The sequence below is a fragment of the Engystomops pustulosus genome, chromosome 8, assembly GCF_040894005.1.
Source record: "Engystomops pustulosus chromosome 8, aEngPut4.maternal, whole genome shotgun sequence".
Lineage (NCBI taxonomy): Eukaryota > Metazoa > Chordata > Amphibia > Anura > Leptodactylidae > Engystomops > Engystomops pustulosus.
In genome coordinates, this window is record NC_092418.1 from 77237373 (window position 1) to 77253512 (window position 16140).

Here is a 16140-nt window from a genome sequence, read left to right on the forward strand (position 1 = left end):
GTGCCCCCCACCCCAGCAGCTCTAGGCCCTGGCACTTTCCCAGGTATGCGCCGGACCTTTATCCAGTTTTCTTTACTGGGGACCATTGACCACTAGTGGCGTAACTTGAAACTGATGGGCCCCAGTGCCAAGTCTGTGCCAGGCCCCCGACTATAATCTATGGTTTATAGTAATAGTCTTCTCATATGGGAAAGTGACACCTTATAGGCCCCCTAAGCCTCGGCCCAGTTGCAACTACACCCTCTGCACCACCTCAAGGTACACCCCTGTAAAGCACCTTCTCCATTTATTCTGTGGACTGTATCATATAATTGATGGGTTTCCAGTGGTCAGACCTCCATGAGCAGAATGTTATTTGTTATCATCTTAAGAGGGATTCATATCGAATCTTAGGCCATTCCCTAAAAAGAAAAATGTAAGACCAGATGTTCTACCATGAAGAACACTAGATATCATTTTATTTAATTTCATAACTCAAATCACTTGATATTTGGTGAATTATTCTGGGGATGAGGGGTAAGTAGAATTTGTGTATTCTTGGGTTCTTTGTAATATGGATCCTGGATACAGTAGTGATTTAGCAGATTACAATAAAGAAATAATAACACACAGTTGCATTATATAGTATATATGCACCATTTATGGAAGAATGATTGTGTAGGACAGTAAATAGTAACATATATTTGCCATATAACTGTATGGATTACATTAAGTTGCATATAATTGCTCATAATACTGTTACCTATAAGGCACATGATCAGTTACATGAATCTTAAAATTTCCCTGGATCGTGTTTCCGTTCTACCATTCGATCATCAGGGTAAGAATACAGTATAATTGTCCTCTCCTACAGTAAAGCTCAGACACTAAGAACAAAAACCTGGAAGAAATGTTTTCTCAGCTATTTATCCATCGCCTGGATTCTGAGTATATTATTGTCAGTCTTGTGTATTTTGTACTGATTGCTTTCTGATTAACTTACCCTTGAGAAGATGCAGACAGGTAAACACAAGGTCACGGCTAACATTTAATCACTTCTTCTAATCACCGCTGCCCTAGATAATGAAACACAAGCATGCCTGAGAGGTAAAAGAGGGTGCAGTGTACCCAATATGCTAAATTATTGTCATAATTCATTGCTCTTTTCCAGTCTTGACAGTTTGTTTAGACAAGTACGTATGTCACATGAGACCTGGTCTACATGTACAGTGCAGGGTTTCATACTGGTACGGCACTGGTCATGGAAGTCGGATGACTACTGAGATGGGCTTATATTTGTATTTATTACCTACTGCTTACATTACACCAGTGTATTCCACAGGGAGGTCACCATTTACTTAAAAGATTGTCATATTGTATGGGTCTGACATTTGTCTCAGCATTCAGACCCCAAGTGAACTGAAACATATTCGCCATACTATGGATACGGAATACTGTCTGTTGTGGGGCAATTCAAATGAATTTTCATTTATACTTGAAATATTCCAAAAAGACATCCAAGGGACATACATATTACAGAAGAAGGTACTGTTTCTGGGCTTGGGGTGGGGGGTAGGTTAGTATTATGACAGGTTCTAACAATGATGCTTCTATCAAGTGAAGTAATATACTGTATACTATACTGTATATCTGTGGTGGCAAACCTACAGCATGGGTGCCAGCGGTGGCTCTCAGAGCTATCTCTGTGGGCATCCAGGCCATAACCATACACAGGTTGAGTAACTAGCAGCATTATCCTGCAGTCGTGGGTATCGCAGGATATGCTTTGTTCAACTATATTTTAAAGTAACATTTCCTGGGCTTCCTGGGATTGTAGGAGGAGCAAGAGGGTGTGGACAGGACTGGACTACCATCATGATTCTTCTTGTTTTGGGGGACCCTGAAGGGAAGCTTCAATGATCCAAAATTTCCCTCATTATTTCAGCAGTATTGGTGTCCTCAAGATGCCAGTACAATTGAAAGCAGTAGGATAACAGGGAGCAGTAAGTTGCTGATTAATTTGCTGTATTTTGGACACTCAGCCTCTAACAAGCTTATGGCATACTCTATAAGGTCCTACTCTCATACAGATACTGTATGGCTGCAGCTTTTAGCATATTTTACATTGAGCAACTTATAAAACCTTCCGCTATCATCAAATTTTACTAGTTGGGTGCCATTTACATCCGTCATTTGGAAGTTGCTATGACGGAACAGATGAAGCCTTAAAATCACAAGTGGACAATTGATGTATATATGTTGTATGATGTAAATGGATTTACAAGAGAACAGTGTGGCCTGCCTTTGAAATACAATACAACTTGTCTCTGACCAAAAAGGATCAGTAAAAGTCTAAAAATATTGCTACAACCTTGACAGACCAATTTCTAATGGAAAAAAATATCTTTTCAAGTCTTCACATTTCTACAATACAGCAGACATTCTAAGTAAAAGCTATCAATGACTTGTATTACATTCATGTAAATATTATCTCCTCCCAGTCATAAATCTGTCAATCAGCCCCTGATTTCATCTCACTTGTATTTCTATTTCTAACCTCTCAACTTTGAAAACTCATTAGATAACAAAAAAAATGAAAAGGAATGTGATTAAAAACTGATTACAATGATAACTACTTGTCTTTAAAAGGATCTTGGAACAGTTAAGCCTTATCCGTCTCGTCACACATCTTAGCACGTACATTACAAATCTCATATCACATTCCTGGCACGCAGCATAACCACAGGCCAAGGTTTTATTAGATGAAAATAAGTCTGTTGTAAAAGATTTCCCTACAATTATCAAACTGCCATTACACTGGACTCAAGACAAGGCGGCTTCGCACATGAGTGTACATGGCCGTGTAGAAGAGCTTGATAGCCATATCTCAAGCTAATCATCACTTGTGTTCCTATAATTGAATTTGACTCTAAGTGTGTTAAAATATCTGCAACTTCTACACTGGACTTTTACATTAAAACTATTTAATATCCTATAAAAATACAATAAAAGTTACAAAAAACAAACTGTAAAGTAAAGTGAACCTGTCAGGTAATTTCTGGTGCCATATCTTTGAACAATATATGTGAGAGTTAGGGAAGTAAGAGTTCTCCATATGGAGACTGCAAAATAAGGCTGCCATTTAGCCGTGTGGAGCAATGGATGCTCCACTAGGGGATTCTGGGAAAATATGCAATATCTAAATCTATTCCAGCAGGAACAGTCTCCCAACTGTAGACTGAAAGGAGAACTCTTACTTCCCAACCCAAAATTTGCATATTTTACAAGAATAACCCTAGTGGAGCATCCAAGGTTATATGACTCCACACGTCTACATGGTGGCCTTAATTGGCAGTCTCCATAAGGAAAACTCTTACTTCCCGACCCTAGTCACAAGCCTCCCACTCAACCACACCAGTTCCTTTGCATTTTTTCCCACAGAAGGAGAGAGGCTGAGTTTTATATGATTTGGTAGTAAAAGTAAATCCTGACTGACAGCGACATAACTAGGAGAGGCAGAGACCCATATCCCCTCAGAAATATACATATTTGCATACTAACACATTTATACACTCTTACACACATTTATGCACATTTATGCACTGATATATACATTTGTACACTTTCACAGATCTGTCCCTGTAGCTGAACACATGGGGAACTACAGGGAAGGAAATAGAGATCCCTAGTCCTGTCCTTCTGCTTTCCGCTTCCCCTCCTCTGACATTTTTTATCTTAGTTGCTGATTCATGGTGTGTACTGTGGCAGATGTGCACTGTTATATACATATTATGCAGTACAATGTGCAGTATAATATGTATATAAAGGTGCACATCCTCCTTTCTTTAGTGTGTCAGGTGGGACACCAGGGCCCCCTGACAGGGTGGGCCCCAAAGCAGCTGCTATGGCTGCTACCGCTGTAGTTACGCCCTTGGTAACTAATAACTACTGTGTAACAAAGAGTGTTCTACACAATAGTTTTTCAAATGTAAAAGGCACTGAAGATGAACTGAAATAAGTCACTGATAAGCGGGGGCCTGGCCATTACTTTTAAGGCTATGTTTCAATGGAATTATAGTGCAACATGTTAAGGTCCAAATTAAAGGTTACCTGTCAATTAAACTAACCCATAGTAATTAAACATATATTTGAAAACTGCTATTATACAGCAGCAACTATTGCTATATTGATATGATTGATAACCTGAAAATTGCCAGTCTGTTTGTAAAGTTGACTCAGCATCTATGCAAATGATCCCATGTGAGTGTGATCAGTGAATTTCCTCTGAGCTGTGTCCAGCATATTCATGTCCTTCCTCATTACCCCTCCTTCAGGAATTCTCTTCAGCGAGCAACACAGTCAGCATGCAAATGATGTAGCAGAGCTGAGCTCACTGAGCTGAAGAGAAACCAGGCCTCTTGTCAAGCAGGAAGCTGGAGGCATGACCGAGCAAGAAGAACATGACTATGCATAGATGGTGAGTCAACTTTACAAATGGACAGTGAAACTTTTCAGACATGTGGAAAGACAACACAGGGATAGTTGTACTGCTGTATAATAGCAGTTTTCAAAGATATGTATAGTTAGTGTCAGTTAGTTTAACTTATAGTTTCCATTTAAAGGAAACCTACCATTTAATTTGATGGACTATGAACCAAACATACCTTGAGAATGCTGTAGCTACATTGATGCAGGCATATATCTTATTTAATTCCTGTGCTAAGTGGTTTTGCTGAAAAAAAAACAATTGTATAATGATGATAATGAAGCCCTTTGCTCCTTTGCCTTGCTCGGTGCCTTTCCTCTCACATTAGTTATGCACTGCACCAGAGGATGATGTAATCACTCTGTTATCCCTGAGAGGCAGAGGTAATTAATCGCTGAACCATCCCACAGCTGCTGTGTATGAGTGATCTAGCTCAGGTTCAGACATGTGCACAGTTCAGACATGTGTAATGTGTTTATGTAGGCATCCAGCTTTCCCAAGTTCCTGAATTTTTTAATTGTTTTTTCAGCAAAACAGAGATTAAACAAGATATGTTTCTGCATCAGTGTAACCACAGCATTCTCAAGGTATGTTTGGATCACAATGCATAAAAACAAATGGTAGATTTCCTTTAAGGATTAAAATGCAAACTCTATTGAAAGACATATTCCTTTTTTAAAATAATTGTTTCAGTTTTGTTCACATGAACCTTCCAGAATCCTAGTGTTAGGTTTGGAACAATTCTTTCTCATCTCAGATATTTTGAGCACTAGCAAAGACTATAGCCTAAAAAAAGGTATAAATGCTGATCACCCTGCATTCAGTATTGTGGTTGGGTAACTCTATCTCATGCGCAAAGGGGACTTCATACACACAACTTAGGTTTTCTCATCACCAGAATAGAAAAAACTAAAACTTACTCATGAAGAATGATTAGAGAGTACTGCGCATGGATGGCTACTTCTCTATTGATATTGTATAGGTGGGATTATCTCAAAGACATTGATTATTCTGAGATGAGAATATCCCTCAAATTTCAGTACGGTGCCTAAAGTAACCATAAAAAGTTAGTACACTCCAAAGAACAATGCAACATCTTCAGACTGCCAGGCCCCCCATGCATTTAAACTGATGGCCTATCCTAACGGAAGACAATCTTTCCAGGAAACCCCATTAAAATGGGCAACACTAGATGGAGACCACCATCTAACAAGGTGGAAGAAAAAAAAATAGATTTCAACTACACCTAATTATCTCTAACTTATACTTTTCAAACAGGTAAATAAGTTTGGCAATCGAAAGATTTGTTTTGATATTTCACAGATTGATATATTTATCTTGGTTATATTTTTCAATTTTTTTTTAAAAAAACTCCCATTAGTTACAGTGTCAGGAGATCTCCATAACAATCTCGGGATTCCACATCAAACACTTAGGTTGCCCATGAATGACTTTCAAAAAGCAATGAAAATAAAGAGCATATGGCTCCAATTTCATCCCATGCTTTATGTTTGGTAAAATCTATAAAGCTTCTGCCCGTTATAAGAGTCAGACTTTTTCATTTTCCTTGTTTATGTCCCTTGCACAGTCCCTCAGTGAAAATTAACTATCAGCTCCTGTAATACAGTCAATAAATTACTTTCAATGGGGAGAAGAACTTGTTTTGTGGCTTCAGCCCGAGGACCGTGGACTTAGATTCCATATACTGTGTATATAAAGACTAACACCATTCTTCTACTAGTATTCCCCTCCTGAAAGATAACACACAGACTGTTTAGCTGACAACACAGAAGCTTACTGCCATCACGTTCTCTACAAATATATGACTATATGTTATATGTGAGACTTTTTACCCTTTTCTGGTTTGTCATAAAAGGCAACCATACCACAAAATCTTATTCTTATTACAATCATTATTAATTGTTCTTGTCTACCACATTTCCAAGATGGCCACGCCTCTATCCGCTTGTACTACAAATCCCATGGTTCCTTTCCGCTGTCTTACCAGTGGTGTACTCTTTCTCATATGAAGCCTGTAGTAAAGAGCTGTTGACAAGAAAGAGTGCAAAGAGGGCTGACACATGTGCAATCTCTCCTCTGAGCCGAGGGAAACAACTTACCCCACTGAGAGATGGTGCATGCTCAAAGTAGCATTCAGGCTCATTCACAGCACACAGAGGTACGAGCAGTCGCAAAAGACTACTGGAAAGAGGCAGTGAGGACTGCACATGTGTGATTGAGGCGAGGACAGCGCACAATGGTTGTTTCCCTCAAAATCAATCATTAAACACAGGTACTTTTGGGATAAAAGATAACTCTAGTATAAAGAGAAGATTGGTTATTCTTAATTAGAAATGTAATATTGTATCTAAAAAAGTAGTTGTGTAAAGGCAATCTTTATCAGTAGACAACCACTTTAATAAATTCCCCCCCAATGTCTTCAGTTCTCTATCCACTTTTTACTTCCTAATTGGAAGTAATTAACCAAGGAACAAGTCACTCATAGTCCTTCAAAGACAAAGAACTGGGAGTCCCCATGCTCCCTGCTCTCCTGCACTTTAATAAAAAAAATGGGATTTAATTAAAATTTTCCACAGCTCAGATTGGATGAAAGATAATCTAAAACCCAGAAGACACAATACAAATCGGATTTTGTAAGGGTTTTCTTATTAAATGAAGGTAACTTCACATAATTATTCACTCAGGTGAATGTCAATCTTAAAAGAAATTGAATATTTTTGGAAGTAAAATAGAACACACGTACATAAAATAGAAAAATATGCCATAACAAAAGGAAACCTTATTAATAATGTGATAGTTACATGGTATTTGATCAAGCTTGGTATTTCGCAAACTTAATTATTTCATCTACATAACGAACAAATGTTATGAGAAGTTGAAGAATTCCCGGTTTTGAATAATGCCATAGCCCCTTTTGTAATAATTAAAGGATGTCTGTCTTGACAGATTGAGATATTAGTTCAAAGAGCTATAATTTGTTTGCATATGTAAATCAGGTCACTGTCTCAATGAGGGGAACCCTAGCCCAAGGTCCACTTTGGCTTAGGTTAGCAGCTCCAGTTTTTGTTAACATTCTGAAAGATCAGGGGGCAAAGGGGGTTTTGTACGAGTTTCCTTACTACTTTGTAACCCTGGCCCTCCATACACATTAACAGTTCCTTAGCAGTACCAGGAGCGATACCCAAGTTTGGATGAGAAGCATTTTGAGGATTTTCCAGAACTTTGCTAAGGAAAGGCCATGCATTGATGACCCTTTCAGATTGGGAAGCATTACAGGGATCAGTGTATTTTGGAGTGGCCTTTGTGATTTATAGGGAGACATTACCTACTAATCAAACCATATAGAAATTAAGACCAGAGAAAAAAAACATAAAAGCACACATATAGATGGAAATTTATCATATGCTAGTGAACCGTGTGCTGGCATATGATGAAATTTCACCACTTTTCTAAAATATCAGGAGGCTTCATCTTCTTGATATTTCCCAGGGGAGGCTGCGCTGATGTACAATTAGAATTGCAAGATATGAGCGGCATGATGGCTCAGTGGTTAGCACTAAAGCCTTGCAGCGCTGGGGTCCTGGGTTTGAATCCCATCCAGGTACACATCTGCAAAGAATTTGTATGTTCTCTCTGTGTTTCTATGGGTTTCCTCTGGGTCCTCTGGTTTTCTCCCACACTCCAAAACATACTGGTAGGTTGATTACATTGTGAGCCCCATGGGGACAGGGTCTGATTTGACAAGCTCTGTGTAGCACTACATAAAGGAATTATTATTATAACCTTTGTCCATTGAGACTTGAACGGGCACAGGCTATAGCGGGTACACAGGCACCACTTTGCTGCTCGGCAACCCCCCCTTCACATCCCTCAATGACCGCTTGGACTGGAGGTGGAGTAAAGGGGAAAATAAGCAAAATTCCTAGTGCTTCGCTAGCCCTTATAAATGTCTCCCATAAAAAGTTTGCTAATATTTATTTTTGTAGGAAACAGATGTACTCTTTTCTGTGTAAAATAGGGTATAATACACACAAATAATGTTTTTAGGCAAGAAGAACTTTTTTATATATATTAAAGTCAACTTGTCCATCAAAGTTTCTTAATCTGCTCTTGCACTCATTTGCATATCTTCACCCAGCATTCCTGGTTGCTGTAGAAACACAGCATCCTGGGATTTTCTGTAGTCAAAGCAGGATTCTGTCTCTGCAATTTCAAACGCAGTAGTACTCATAAGTGTTCTTTATCCTCGCCATACTTTGTACACTGGAGGATTTTATCACTTTTCATCTGACTTAAATGTCTGGCATGTAGACATGCTTCTGGCTTGCTTTATGAGACACGTGAAGCCAGCTTTCCCTGTGCGACTGACAGAAGAATCTTTATGTAAATTTTCACTTTACACCCTTTCAAAATTCCCTGTCATGTGACAGCTTTGTACAAGAATTCATGTATTATGAAATCTAATTTAGATACCTGTGATTCTTTCTATATGAAACACTGAATGCAATGATACATTGTCTACATTGTCTGCTATCCAACCCATAAAACTACACCATAACCACTATCCAAGCCATAACACTATACCATCACCACTATCCAAGCCATAACACTATACCATCACCACTATCCAAGCCATAACACTATACCATCACCACTATCCAAGCCATAATGATATGCAGTAACCTCTATGCAACCCACAATGTTACTCCATAACTGCTATCCAAGCCATAACACTACACCGTCATCAGCATCAACAATGCTATACCTTAACTGCTATCCAAGCCATAATGATACACCATAACCGCTATCCAAGCTATAAGACTACAACCTCACGTCTATCCAAGCCATAATGACACACTGTTGCCTCTATCAACAATGCTACACCATAACCGATATCCAAGCCATAACCCTACACCATCACCACTATCAAAGCCATAATGCTAGAGCATAACTGCTATCCAAGCCATAACCCTACACCATCACCACTATCAAAGTCACAATGCTATACCATAACTGCTATCCAAACCATAATACTAAACCTTCACCAACATCAAAACCATGACGTTACACATTCCCCATGATTAAAGCCACAGTACTACACCTACACTGCTATCCAATGCTATATCATACCCGCTAACCAAACAACCAAACCACTAACCAAACAAGAATGTTACACCATCACGGCTATATAAGCCTCATTGATTTACCGTCACAACTATCCAAATCACAAATCGGCAACATCACAGCTCTCTATACCATAACACTACACTGTCACTGCTATCCAGACCCGTTTTACCACCACTGCTATCATGCTACATCATCAACAACTCTTTAAATTTACAGCCAGCTATATCACAATGCTACACTGTCCAAGCCTCAATGCTTTCCTGCCACTACTATCCAAGCCACAATGTTACACTGTCACCAATAACCAAAAAACAATGGTTTACTAGCACCACTTTTCAAACCTTAATGCAATACCGTCCCTGTTATCCAAATACACTGAGGTCAACTGAATGCTAATTATTGGGGCATATTTATTAGGACCTCTGCACCACGCTTATTGCTAGCACTTGCGATGATTTGCCCCAATCCGCCACTTTCACACCAGTGGGGCGTGAAGGGGCGTGAAGGGAGGGCGCGGGCGGCCAAGCGGAGGGCGTGGCCGGCCGGGAGAGGGCCGGCATGGGGCGCCGTAAGATAAGCGCTGCGCAGCCGACTGCCCCGATACGTCAAGAGGCTTCCGCCTCTTGATGTATTCCGATGAGAACATGCAAGGGCAGGGCTATCATAATAGCATAAATATGCCCCATTGAGTATTTGTATAAATGTAATGCAGTATTTCTATAAATGTCTCATGGCAGACAATAATTCTCCCAATAATTCTGACCTGTTTGTCCCTGGCTTTTCGATCTTTTTTCTTAAAACGTTGACATGGCAAATTTTATATAATTGACATAACTTATAGTTGAAATCTCCTTCAGTCCCTACATGTTTATTCTGGGGCCTATAAATGAATTAGGCAGACAAGTTGATGATTTGTAGTCACAGTCACATGACTACTTTCTTATTCAGATTATTTAGAACCGGCTCAGTACTTTGCACCACTCACTGGTATCAATGAGTTATTTGCTTGTTTCATTGTATCAAAAGATCTAAGGTTCTGGTAACTTGGTAACAGCTAGAGATGAGCGAACACTAAAATGCTCGGGTACTCGTTATTCGAGACGAACTTTTCCCGATGCTCGAGTGCTCGTCTCGAATAACGAACCCCATTGAAGTCAATGGGAGACTCGAGCATTTTTCAAGGGGACCAAGGCTCTGCACAGGGAAGCTTGGCCAAACACCTGGGAACCTCAGAAAAGGATGGAAACACCACGGAAATGGACAGGAAACAGCAGGGGCAGCATGCATGGATGCCTCTGAGGCTGCTTAATCGCACCATTATGCCGAAATTATGGGCAACAGCATGGCCATGACAGAGTGACAGAATGAAGCTAGATAGCATGTAAAACATCCAATAATTGACCCTGACACTATAGGGGACGGCATGCAGAGGCAGAGGCAGCGGCAGCAGGCTAGAGAGTGGCATGGCGACATACCCTAATTGGACTCAGGCTTCAAACCAATGGGTGTCAGAGAGGAACCAAAGGAGGTGAGCAAGAAGCGCTCAAATAATATCGGTACATGATAAAAGTTTGCCAGTATATTTTGTGGATTACACAGCAGGGTGGCGACAAAGTTAACATGGAAGCCATGAAAACAACCCAAAATTCTGCCTGACACAGCTCGTTTGATAAGGGGACCATGTATGCTTACAGTTCATGCCAGTCGCTGCACTGGCTGCCAGTCTCCTTTCGAATACAGTTTAAAATAATAATAACCCTCATCCATAAAGCTCTGTATAATGCTGCACCCCCCTACCTCTCCTCTCTTATCTCAGTCTATCGCCCAACCCGTGCTCTTAGATCCGCCAGTGATCTTAGATTAACCTCTACCCTAGTGCGGACCTCCCACTCGCGTCTCCAAGACTTCTCTAGAGCTGCACCAATTCTATGGAATGCTCTGCCCTGGACTATCAGACTAATACCTAACCTCCAAAGTTTCAAACGTGCTCTTAAAACCCATTTCTTTAGGCAAGCCTATAACACTCATTAACTGCATGAAGTTTTAACTCTTCTACTAACCCGTCCTGTGTCGTCCTCCCATCTGTTATCCAGCAACCAACAGGCACCAGACTTCTCTGCAGTCCCATTCACCCTGGACCTGGTATATAAGATGACGGCTGAGTGGTTCAAGCGACAGCAATTCCATTTATTATATTTTGTTCTATTCCCTAAGAAGAATGGCTTGACCGTTAAATATTCTTTTACCTCGTGTTACCCCATCATCTTCATAAACCGTAAGCTCTGGCGAGCAGGGACCTCACTCCTGTTGTTCCATACAAATGTTGTGCTCTGTTACAATACATTTGTATTTGCTTCCTATGATTTGTAAAGCGCTACGGAATATGATGGCGCTATATAAATAAAGATTATTATTATTATTATTATGGAGGCAGTGAACTAGTAGTAGATTAAAGGTGCTGCAACTATGTTAGTTGGATCTTGGGATGGAGCTGGCGCTCTGCAGCCAGGCGAGCTTTTGCCAATCCAAGCCCCTGTCTCTAGGCTACTCCCCAAACAGCACTTCTAAGAACCTTTTGTATAAGATCAAGTGTAGTAGCGTTCTTATAAGTTTAGGATATGGCGGGTGAGGGGAATGTAAACAGATGCGCAAGAAGCGCTGAAATAATATCCCTAAATGGTAAAAGTTTGCAAGTATATTTTGTGGATTACACAGCAGGGTGGCGACAAAGTTAACAACTTTGATGTGGAATGCCCTGTAATAGCTCTTGGGCGGTGTGCCTTTTATCGCCTAGGCTCAGCAGTTTCAGCACCGCCTGCTGTCGCTTAGCGACGGCACTGCTGCTGTGCCTAGAGCTACCGACTGATGGCGCCATGCCCACGGATGGTAATTCGGAGGAGGAGGAGGTGGAGGAGGGGTGGGAGGAGGTATAGTAGGCCTTTGAGACCTGGACCGAGGTAGGCCCCGCAATTCTCTGCGTCGGCAGTATATGACCAGCCCCAGGGTCAGACTCGGTCCCAGCCTGCACCAAGTTAAGTGTAGTAGCGTTCTTATAAGTTTGGGATATGGCGGGTGAGGGGAATGTAAACAGATGCGCAAGAAGCGCATGATGCGCATGGAGCTGGCGCTCCGCTGCCAGGCGAGCTTTCGCCAATTCAAGCCCCTGTCTCTAGGCTACTCCCCAAACAGCACTTCTAAGAACCTTTTGTATAAGATCAAGTGTAGTAGCGTTCTTATAAGTTTAGGATATGCCGGGTGAGGGGAATGTAAACAGATGCGCAAGAAGCGCATGATGCGCATGGAGCTGGCGCTCCGCTGCCAGGCGAGCTTTCGCCAATTCAAGCCCCTGTCTCTAGGCTACTCCCCAAACAGCACTTCTAAGAACCTTTTGTATAAGATCAAGTGTAGTAGCGTTCTTATAAGTTTAGGATATGCCGGGTGAGGGGAATGTAAACAGATGCGCAAGAAGCGCATGATGCGCATGGAGCTGGCGCTCCGCTGCCAGGCGAGCTTTCGCCAATTCAAGCCCCTGTCTCTAGGCTACTCCCCAAACAGCACTTCTAAGAACCTTTTGTATAAGATCAAGTGTAGTAGCGTTCTTATAAGTTTAGGATATGCCGGGTGAGGGGAATGTAAACAGATGCGCAAGAAGCGCATGATGCGCATGGAGCTGGCGCTCCGCTGCCAGGCGAGCTTTCGCCAATTCAAGCCCCTGTCTCTAGGCTACTCCCCAAACAGCACTTCTAAGAACCTTTTGTATAAGATCAAGTGTAGTAGCGTTCTTATAAGTTTAGGATATGCCGGGTGAGGGGAATGTAAACAGATGCGCAAGAAGCGCTGAAATAATATCCCTAAATGGTAAAAGTTTGCCAGTATATTTTGTGGATAACACAGCAGGGTGGCGACAAAGTTAACAACTTTGATGTGGAATCCATGAAAACAACCCAAATTTCTGCCTGACACACCTCGTTTGATAAAGGGACGATGTATGGAGGCAGCTATATGGACGACTTTTGGAGGTAGCAATGGAGACAACGTGTGGAGGCTGCTATGGAGACAATTTAATTTGGATAGTGCCTGTATGTGGCAGTCCCAAACATTTTTCAAACCAGAGGAGCAGGTAGGTGGCCCTCCAGTAAAATGGAATAGATTGAGTGCCTGTATGTGGCAGTCCCAAAAATGTTTCAAACCAGAGGAGCAGGTAGGTGGCCCTGCAGTAAAATGGAATAGATTGAGTGCCTGTATGTGGCAGTCCCAAAAATTTTTCAAACCAGAGGAGCAGGTAGGTGGCCCTCCAGTAAAATGGAATAGATTGAGTGCCTGTATGTGGCACTCACAAAAATTGTTTCAAACAGAGGACCGGGTAGGTGGCCCTCCAGAAAAATTAAATGCATGAAGTACTATAGCAAGAGCCAGTGGGCCCTGTCAAAAAATAGCCATTTTCCTCTGCTTTACTGTACAAAGAGGAGGAGAAGGAGGAAAATGAGGAGGAGGAGGAGTGGATCAATTATTCAGGTTGAGCTTCCTTCACCTGGTGGAGATTGGAAATTCTGAGAAATCCAGCCTTTATTCATTTTAATAAGCGTCAGCCTGTCAGCGCTGTCAGTCGACAGGCGTGTACGCTTATCGGTGATGATGCCACCAGCTGCACTGAAAACCCACTCGGACAAGACGCTAGCGGCAGGGCAGGCAAGAACCTCCAAGGCGTACAGCGCCAGTTCGTGCCACATGTCCAGCTTTGAAACCCAGTAGTTGTAGGGAGCTGTGTGATCATTTAGGACGATGGTATGGTCAGCTACGTACTCCCTCACCATCTTTCTGTAAAGATCAGCCCTACTCTGCCGAGACTGGGGACAGGTGACAGTGTCTTGCTGGGGTGACATAAAGCTGGCAAAAGCCTTGTAAAGCGTACCCTTGCCAGTGCTGGACAAGCTGCCTGCTCGCCTACTCTCCCTCGCTACTTGTCCCGCAGAACTACGCACTCTGCCGCTAGCGCTGTCAGAAGGGAAATACTGTTTCAGCTTGTGCACCAGGGCCTGCTGGTATTCATGCATTCTCACACTCCTTTCCTCTGCAGGGATGAGAGTGGAAAGATTTTGCTTGTACCGTGGGTCCAGGAGAGTGAACACCCAGTAATCGGTGCTGGAATAAATTCTTTGAACGCGAGGGTCACGGGATAGGCAGCCTAGCATGAAATCTGCCATATGCGCCAGAGTACCAACGCGTAAGAATTCACTCCCCTCACTGGCCTGACTGTCCATTTCCTCCTCCTCCAACTCCTCTTCTTCTGCCCATACACGCTGAACAGTAAAGGACTCAACAATGGTCCCCTCTTGTGTCTCACCAACATTCTCCTCCTCTTCCTCCTCATCCTCCTCCACCTCCACCTCCTCCGATATGCGCTGAGAAACAGACCTGAGGGTGCTTTGGCTATCAACAAGGGAATATTCTTCCCCTGTCTCTTGTGACGAGCGCAAAGCTTCCGACTTCATGCTGACCAGAGAGTTTTTCAACAGGCCAAGCAGCGGAATGGTGAGGCTGATGATGGCGGCATCGCCACTGACCATCTGTGTTGACTCCTCAAAGTTACTCAGCACCTGACAGATATCAGACATCCACGTCCACTCCTCATTGTAGACTTGAGGAAGCTGACTGACCTGACTACCAGTTCTGGTGGAAGTTGACATCTGGCAGTCTACAATCGCTCTGCGCTGCTGGTAAACTCTGGATAACATGGTCAGTGTTGAATTCCACCTCGTGGGCACGTCGCACAACAGTCGGTGAGCGGGCAGTTGGAGGCGGCGCTGCGCTGCCCTGAGAGTGGCAGCATCTGGGCTGGACTTCCTGAAATGCGCACAGATGCGGCGCACCTTCGTGAGCAAATCAGACAGATTGGGGTATGTCTTGAGGAAACGCTGAACTATCAGATTTAACACATGGGCCAGGCATGGCACATGTGTCAGTCTGCCGAGTTGCAGAGCCGCCACCAGGTTACAGCCGTTGTCACACACAACCATTCCCGGCTTGAGGTTCAGCGGTGCCAGCCACAGATCAGTCTGCGCCGTGATGCCCTGTAATAGCTCTTGGGCGGTGTGCCTTTTGTCGCCTAGGCTCAGCAGTTTGAGCACCGCCTGCTGTCGCTTAGCGACGGCACTGCTGCTGTGCCTAGAGCTACCGACTGATGGCGCCGTGCCCACGGATGGTAGTTCGGAGGAGGAGGTGGAGGAGGGGTGGGAGGAGGAGGAGGCATAGTAGGCCTGAAACACCTGGACCGAGGTAGGCCGCGCAATCCTCGGCGTCGGCAGTATATGAGCAGCCCCAGTGTCAGACTCGGTCCCAGCCTCCACCAAGTTAACCCAATGTGCCGTCAGCGATATATAGTGGCCCTGCCCGGCAGCACTCGTCCACGTGTCCGTGGTCAGGTGGACCTTGTCAGAAACGGCGTTGGTCAGGGCACGGATGATGTTGTCTGACACGTGCTGGTGCAGGGCTGGGACGGCACATCGGGAAAAGTAGTGGCGGCTGGG

At 43.0% G+C, this 16140-nt stretch overlaps 1 protein-coding gene across 3 annotated transcripts in view; it reads right to left on the bottom strand.

Annotated features, from left to right (window-relative positions):
• ERBB4 (erb-b2 receptor tyrosine kinase 4) overlaps nt 1–16140 on the bottom strand; it is a 642433-nt gene that overhangs the window by 471840 nt on the left and 154453 nt on the right. The window contains exon 1 of one of the 3 annotated variants that reach the window (XM_072121353.1): nt 983–1046. The exons of the other annotated variants lie outside the window; for them this stretch is intronic. The gene's annotated coding sequence lies outside the window, so the exon portion shown is untranslated. Of the gene's footprint in view, nt 1–982; nt 1047–16140 lie in introns of those variants that run through there. 3 annotated transcript variants of the gene reach the window in all.